We start from the raw sequence: 8747 nt of genomic DNA, 5'->3' as shown, positions 1-8747 counted from the left end.
TTGCCAGCTGCAGCAGAGAATCAGCTCCTTGTTGCTCTGTATCAACATACGGTGGCTGCCTTACTATCTTAGCAAGATTTTGGCTTAGTCGCCCTGTGGGAATTACAAATTCCAGGCAGCTAGTGTTGGAAAGGTACATGGCTAACTTAGATTAATACAGGTTGCTATCAGCTCTTTGCAATTCAGTGTGAAGGCTGTGGTGAGGGATGACAAAAGTCCTTTGAGCTTTAATACAACATGCTGGCCATGGAAACCTGGTGAACAAAACCCCACTGAGGCACACAAAGAGGTAAAAAATTATTCAAAGAAACTGTTATGTCCTATGATTTTTGGGGAGCACATATCTTTTTTGCCTATGCAAACTCAAAGGGGAGACATTTCATTGAAAGGGTTGGCAAATATCCAAGGTGAAATGAGACAAAGGTGGACTGGGGTTTCATCCTTAAGTGGCCACCAAGCCACTGGCAGGTCTGAGGGACAGGAGCAGGTATCAGCCCCTTCCCTGCCCTTTTCCCCCATCTTCATCCTCTTCTTGTGCACTTCAGTTGGGCCACCAGTGGCTCAGGTACTACCAGCATCTATGTTCATGTGAATTTGTGGTAATCACGGGAATAGAGGAATGTCACCAGTCAATTAGTCATTTCATCTTCCTTTCTCAGCAAGGGTATTTCTAGCTGCATGTGAAGGAAACTAGGAAATGTGTGCCTGGATGCTCAGGCAGGGGAGGCTTCTAAAAAGACATGGCCTGCTGCTTGCTAAAATACCCTGGGTTTTAATTCTATATAGTGAATGTGGAAAAAGGGTGAAGGGAGCTGGTTCATGATTTTTGGGTGCTCAGCTGGAAACAAATGCTTCTATTCAGCCTTATTCCCCCTCCCCTCTGTACACTTTCAATCAGTTGTAAGGGAAGGGCCCCAGAAACTTTTCTGTGTCAAATCTGTGCTAGCACATGAGAGGAAGCTGTACACAGCTCTCACCTCACTAAAACGGCTCAGCTGGCCAAACCCAGACCTTTGGTGCCCAGACTGGGACCCCTGCCAAACCCCTATAGTTTGTCAGTGATGGTAATACCAACTCTTGTTCTCACACATTGCGTTCTTGGATTTTTTTGGACTATCCTCACCTACAGTGTGGAAGTAAATGTGATCAGAAAAGCTGTACTGAAAAACACAAGCAAAAGCCACAGCACCCTAGATAATCAGCATATGTGCTCTGAAAAGAGCATTTCTCCTGCGTATTTCATGTGGCTCCTTTTTATGTTAAGAAGATGTATGTAAAATCATGGGATCCTTACTTTTTTATGTTACTGTTCATGTACTAAAATATTTTTTTACAATAAAATAAAGAATAGAACCCCAGTGGGTTCATTCAGTGAATCAGCTAGAGGAAAACATATTGGCACACCTCAGTGTTTTTATGCCTCTTTCTTAGTCCATCTAGCATAGCCAGCTATTATAGCACTAAATTCAATTCAATGTTTTTAAGTCTTGTTGTGGCAATTCCTATCTCTGTCTAGGTAAGCAGTTTCATTAATACCATGTGTGCTCTGTGTAACAGTCTCTGCTTTCTTCCCATCTATAATAAATGCTGGTTTGAAAAGTACAGCTCAGAAGAATACAAAGCAGAAAACTGACCTCTCACCGGGCTGTAGTATAAATAGCATTGGGAACATTTCTGTGATGAAGAGTTGCTTCCAGAAAAACAGGTGTAATGGCATATAAAAGCCACTTTATGATAATTTTACATGTCCTCAGATATTTGGCATTCTGCTGGACCCTAATGGGTATGAAATGGCACTGCAGGCTGTGGAGATGTCCTTTGCAACTTAAACATTCCAATAGCAGGATACCTGAGAAGCTTGTATTAAAAAAACCCTCTCCTGATGTATAGCAGATCTATGTTTTCTTGGGAAGAACCTCTTAGAACTCTTATACATTGATCCTTCCTCCATTTACATTTTCACCAGGAATGGTCCACCATTCACTCCTTTCCTGACTTGACCCAAAGCTTGACCTGTTCTACCCAGTGCCCTAAAACTACTCAGTGGAGGCAACAGCTCTGCTGCCCTGAGGGATCCTGAGCACAAGTATAAGAGGCACAAGCAGATAGAGAAGAACCTGTGTGGAGAGGGGTGGAAATAGTGTTTTCACCCCTCAGTCCCTATATGGCCTGACCCCTCAGGGGCTGCAGAAGGAGGGGGATTTCAGAGGAGCAAAACAAACCATGAAGGCGATGAGGCATTTCCTGGGGTGGGAATTATTTGAAGAGAGACCACAGACCTGTGGCTTGCTTGCTTGTCAAAACTGATATAGCTCCCACCCCAGCAGAAAAATGGTGCAAGGCAGCCTAGAAGGGAGCCAAAAGTAAATGATGCACAACTTCAGGGTCAGTATGACAGATGCAGCCCCCAGTCAGTGCTGCACCAGGTGATCCCCAGGGGGAACACTCCCCCCATTTCTGGGTACAGTGTGGTGTATCTACTGCCACCAAGATAATTAGATCTAACAGTCTTTATGCTTGCGTGAAGCAGTATTTTTGCAAATCCCCCAATTGTCAGCTGCCTGTCCAGAAAAAAAAAACAAAAACACAGTTCACAAACCTGAACACTTTGGGGTGGTGACTTCACTGTAATGATGTTAGCAGGATTCGGGTGTTACACCTCACTGGTCAGTAAGTGAATCACATATTTTGGCAGATTCACTTCACTTTGTCTACGCCCCTTGTTGAAGTGAATGTGATCAGACATTTCTTCTATATTGTTTAGAGAAAAGCTCAAAGGGAAATACTTGGAGAGTGCAATGACCTCTTAAGTTGCCTGATTGGTGGCTGCAGCTGTTTTCTTTGTGTGAGTGCAGGCAGGAGTGGTGATTCATGCACCGGATGACTCTTGTATTTGATTTGCTGTGAGCTGCTCTTTTGCACTCTCCTGCACTCACCAAGGCATTGGCAGATTTGGGGCCCTCAGCCAGAACATCTCAATGCGGCAGGTGGAGACACAGACGCACTCAAACCTTGGAAAAGCTGTTTCAAGGCTGCAAAGGACCCATCAGTGCTATGAAAAAAGCAACAAGATGCTGAGTTTCTACTAATGAGGTTAAGATAGGAGGCTAGAAACATGCATGTTTAAGGAGTATCAAGCAAGTTCCTATGTTTTAAAATATGGATCTGGAAATCTACTTCCAGAAAGGTGTGGTGGGTGCCAGCTCATGCAGTCTGAGCATCACTGCCTATGCACAGCTCCCATGGTGGTGAAAGTGGGGTGGGGGTGGGAAGCGTTGACGCACCTGGGGCAGAATTTGGCTTTGAGGTTTGCAGGGTACCAGACTTGTTCATTGTTTTGCATAAAAAGCATATCAGAAATGCGTAAGTACATCGTGTACCAAGGCCCTGTCATTCCTGGAAATGCTGTGTAAATCATGGGGCTGTAAACTCCTGTACTGAACAGCAGAGGATGTAGGTGACTTACAAGGACATCGGTAGAATGGCAATCTTTAGATAATTTCTGGAACAAAACCTAAAAACTGCTGAAGTACTTCAGGCAAATTATAACACCCACCTTACATGTTAATGTCACCTTAAACTGTATTCTGCATCAGTCAGCTGTAGGAGGAGATGACATAAACAGACAATTAATGCTTCTTTTCACTTGCCAGTTAAGACTGAAAAATGTGGTCACTGAGCTGTCTTTTTCTGACATTTTCTTAACAGCTTCACACTTTGCAGAGAAGTTGCCACCAGTCCCCATGCTAGAGCTGTGCTGCAAGCAATGCGGGGAGCCTCTTTGCTTTACTGCGTGGACTGTCAGCGTTCACGAGCACCACGTGTGTTTCCACTGACTGTGGAACTCCCTGCTCATTGTCTGGGGCCACATGTTTTACCAGGTGTGGTGGGATTGGGGTTTCTGAGGGCTGGAGAAGGTTTCCCTTTCCCCTGGCTGGTCCCATGCAGGGCTCTTTCGAGGCAGTCCTGCACTCAGGGCCACCCAGAGATGGACAGAAGACCTCTTCAGCATCAGGAAGCTGTGATGGCTGGTAGTTGCACCATTTTGACCTTCCCTTTGAGCCTATTTAAGCTGTGTTTGTACTCGAAGTACTCTGTAAGTACAAATTACAATCTGTGATTGAATACTTCAGGGTGCAATGTTCTCTGGAGCAAACCCCACCCTTCCTCTCATGTCCATCACAGCACAGACTCAGCTACCTCGAAGCTTTGGGCTGTCTCCCATTCACTGCTCTGTGTCAGGCACCTGGTAGTGAGTTATACCAGCAATTTCAGTTTTTTAAGCAGAACTCTTTAAAACGGTTTTTTGTTCCACAGCTGTCATATGCACTGCCAGCAGTGACTCTGTGCATACTGACAGGCTGAGCTCAAGATACTGTTGTCTTGCAGGGGGCGGGTGGTGTGAAAAAAGATCTGTCTTTTGTAAATATATTTTGATAATTGCATTTACCCAAATCACCTTTGTGTCCTTTCCAATTCCCTTCTGAAGGCGAGAGTGTTAACAAAAGGAAGTCTGATATTTTATCGCTATTGGGATAACCAGATGTCTGACTTTTCAATCATAATTTAGTTGTTTTTTTTTTTTTTTAAATGTCATACATATTGAGTGTGATTGAATTTCTGCCAGAATTTTATTAGATAATTGGCACAGTACTTCTCCCATCAGTGAGATACTGAAGAGAAAATGCAGCAAAGGAAGGAAAAAATAGGAAGATGGAAGAAACAAATTGGAAGAAAAGAAAACTGAAGTAGTAATCTAAAAGGCAAATAGGTTTTTAATAAAAGGAGTGTGAATCACAGCCAAGCATCAGCTTTGCAGCTCAGTTTCACTCCATTAAACTATGGTCCAGATTGAAAAAACAAGCCTCCAGGTGCAACTTGTATCTGATCTAGTTACCCTGCTTCAGCCTCCTCTATAGACAGTCTTCTTTTTATTTAAAACACTCTTACTCCCAATAACGGAGGTCTGATCTAAACTTAAATCAGCATAATTTCAATCTAATCTATCCACAAATCACTAATTACATCTACTGAAGCCTGGGTGCGTGCTGGTGGCACAGTCGAGCAACCCTGCCCCTCTATAAAATGGGTTCTCTGGTTTCCTTGGTAGAACTGGGGCAAGCTGCTTCCTGCAGATTTTGCTATTTAAGCTAATCTAGCGTAAGGGAGGGACGAACACACTGCAGGGAGGTGAAGCAGCGTGGCAGCCCTCCCGCAGCAATGCCCTGGGTGCACAACTGTGTCTGCAGCACGTGGGAGTTGCGCAACAGCATCTCAGCTGCCTTGCGTGGGTACAAACATGCCCAAAGGTGGTTACTGGGGAACCACTGATGCACTTAGGGCTCAGCAATTGTTCATCTGGTTGTAGCCAAAGTCACTCTTTTCTGACTGAAACAAAAATGCTCTGCAAAGATTTACTCTGGTCAAGCTGTGCAAATTTTCCACAAAGAAAAAGCAGAGAGGGGTGTGCAGCAGCTCTGGTTGTCAGATGTGTAGTAGTCTGAAGAGAATTTAATGAGTCTAAGTAAATAAGCTTGATAACTCCCTTTAACATTGCTGTAAACAGGTGTTAAAAGCCTATGGTGAAGAAGGGATTATATGCATGTGTGCATATATCCTTCCACTAGAGTGAGTAAACACAAGATGAAACCAGGCCAGAGGGCTGCAAGCACAGATGACCATGTATCGATCAATTTAAATGCAAACTGGAGAGGAACCGGTTTTAAAGCATAATAAAAAGAAAACATGGATTTTTGTACTAATGAAGCCATTAGTCATACTACAAGAAAGGTGTATCAGGAAGAGTGTTAGCAAAACCAGAAATCACCTTTTTGGAGGAAACTGTATTTCTTGAAGGGCAGTAAGGAAAACTAGGAACCTTCTTATTCTGATCACATTAACTTGACCACATACAGAGCTGTGTAGCAACCTATGACATCAGAATTGTACATACAGTACCCATCAGTTAGCTGTGCTCTGAGTTCGTATAAGTACAGGTGTGCAAGCATACATTTTATACATACATGTATCTGTGTACACACACAAGCTTACATGCATGTATGCATGTAAATATTGTTTTATTGGCATTTAAGGGACAGACACTTTTGCTTCTGTTTGGTCTTATAATCTCCTGCTTCTTCTCCTGCTTGTTTTTGAGTCAGCAGCCAACTGCTCCTATTCACCTCCTCCAGGTGCAAGAGAGGTTTTGTTTGGCAGCAGAAAGCAATGAGAGGAACGCTCAGCAGTTCTGGAGAAAAGCTAGAAAAGGTGGCCTGCTTTAATCAGATCTACATTTCCCCAAACTCTTTTCCCTTCCCTTCCCTTCCCTTCCCTTCCCTTCCCTTCCCTTCCCTTCCCTTCCCTTCCCTTCCCTTCCCTTCCCTTCCCTTCCCTTCCCTTCCCTTCCCTTCCCTTCCCTTCCCTTCCCTTCCCTTCCCTTCCCTTCCCTTCCCTTCCCTTCCCTTCCCTTCCCTTCCCTTCCCTTCCCTTCCCTTCCCTTCCCTTCCCTTCCCTTCCCTTCCCTTCCCCCTCTCAGGTGTGCTCTCTTCTACTTTTATCCTTTAGCTTAAAAAATTCTAGTATCTATTTTTTTGGGGGGGACACAAGGGCATATTCATAGTAAGTAAAGAAAAGTATTAATCACATTATTCTAGGAAGTCAGACCATATATCTTAACATTTTCAAAGATCACTTAATCATTTTGTTCCCTTCCCCCAGAGGGGAATCAGATCACTAACCACTTTGCTGCACCCTAGGGCTGTACAGCTTTTTTTCAGTCTCTCTATGGTTCACCTCTTTGTCATAATATTGATTTTTAACAAAAATATCCTTTCTGCCTTACTTAACTTTGACATGCCACAGAGCCCTGTAACTATAGCTATCTTTAGATCATTGTCTAATCTTAGTATTTGAAATTAAGTTACTATGTCTAATCAGCTCTTCCCAGAAGTGCCTTACTAAAGCCATGCAAGAGTTCATTAAGAAACCCATATGACTTCAGATTTGCCTCATGAGGGATTCTCTCAAACCCCAAAATTACCAACAGCATTTTGAAAGAAACTAGTTGTGACAGCCTCCCTTCCTCCCCATGCCTCTCTGAAGAGCATGGCAAAGCCTGAGATGTTGCAGAGCCCGTGCAAAGCGGGGGTGGCTGTGTGCAGTGTCTGCTGGGAGCAAGTGGGGCTGCTGAGCTCCAGAAGACCCAGGAGAGGAAGAGGTGGCAACATCAGGGACCTATGCTGTTGATGGGAGAGCTGTCAGGGACAGTCAGCCCCACCCTACAGACTCTGGCATCAAATTGCTGGGATCTTGGTTGGATGCAAACATGCAGACAGGGTCTGGTCTTGGCTGTGAGGGACATGTGCCCATGGTAGCTGTGCTCCCTGCAATGTGGCTGAGGACATACACCCTCCCAGCAGCTCAGCACTGGCTGCAGGAGCACATCCCAGAGGCTGGGCACCTGCTCTGGTCTCAGCTGTCACCAGTTGCTGTGGCCTGTCCCTTCTGCTCTATTCTGTCCCTATGGAGATCGCACCCACCAGCTGTGATCCTGGCCCATAACCCTCTGAGTGCCTACACAGCAGTGCTGCACCACCAGGTCTGCTCTGTAACTGTAAAAGCTCACACAAGCTTCAAAGAGCGTAAGTGCCACCCTTGGAGCACACTGCATCCTCTGCAAGGGGCAGTTTACCTCTGCCGTGGCCTGGAGGATGAGGAGAAGGTGTCCTGTCTAGGGAAACACCCTGAGGAGTGTCAGGAACCCTCTGGGAAATGGGCAGGATTTTGGAACAGAGAGAAACTCCCCAAGCCCTGGTTTGCAGGGCTCTCCAGGAGCTGACTAACGTAGTTGCCTGCTGCTTTGTACCTCTCCCTGGCAAAGGGAGACGATCTCAGTGCCCAGGTCCTGCCCCAAAACCAGCTCATGCAATATGGCAAGATCTTGGTTGCCGTCAATATGCAGACCAGGGCACCAGAGACACTTCAGGACAGTCCTCTCCATCCTCCGTGCCACAGCTTTTTACCAAGCTGCTGTACTGTCCCTCTCCTTTTCTCACCCTGACACGCTGCAGTCAGGGACCGCCAGCCTTGGTCATGCATCAGCACAAGGGTCATCATTCTTTATCTGATGGTGGGCTAGAAGTGCACAGGCTTGTAAAGAGTTTTGCCAGATGAGCTCCATGCCCTTCACAGGCTGGACCCCTTCAGGGGATATGTGCTCAGGGATGACCGTGAGCCCCTGGCCCAGTGGGAGATATTTCAGTGACACTGTAACCTGACATTCATGTCCACTCAGTGACCATTGCTTTGCCCGTGCCAATTAGTTCCGGCTCAGGTTCAGCCTTGGGCTTTTTCCCCTGTGGACCTCCTTGGACAAGGCTGCACCCATGACACACAGTTTCTGGTTTTGGTGCAGAGTTGGTGTTCTGAAGCACATGTGGTCTGCACACACACACACACACACATGCGTGTGCACATGCTCCTCTCCCCTCCAGCTCTCTGATGGAGTATTTGCCTTGTGCATGCTGGTTGCAAAAGAACAAAAAGTGGCACAACACTCCTCTGGTTTTAGAGAGGCAATTATGACTATCCCTGTTGATGCCTACTGTGTCATGTCCATCCTAAGCTTTGTTTTGGCATTCTTCTTTTGCGGGTCATCTAATTAGGAGTGACAAACTTGTACACCAGACAAAGATATTGCATCTGTTCAATTTGTAAACATTTCTGATCGGAGTATGTAGTGCTTTATG

The sequence above is a fragment of the Streptopelia decaocto genome, assembly GCF_964273445.1.
Source record: "Streptopelia decaocto genome assembly, chromosome: 2".
NCBI lineage: Eukaryota > Metazoa > Chordata > Aves > Columbiformes > Columbidae > Streptopelia > Streptopelia decaocto.
This window is presented reverse-complemented; position numbering follows the sequence as displayed.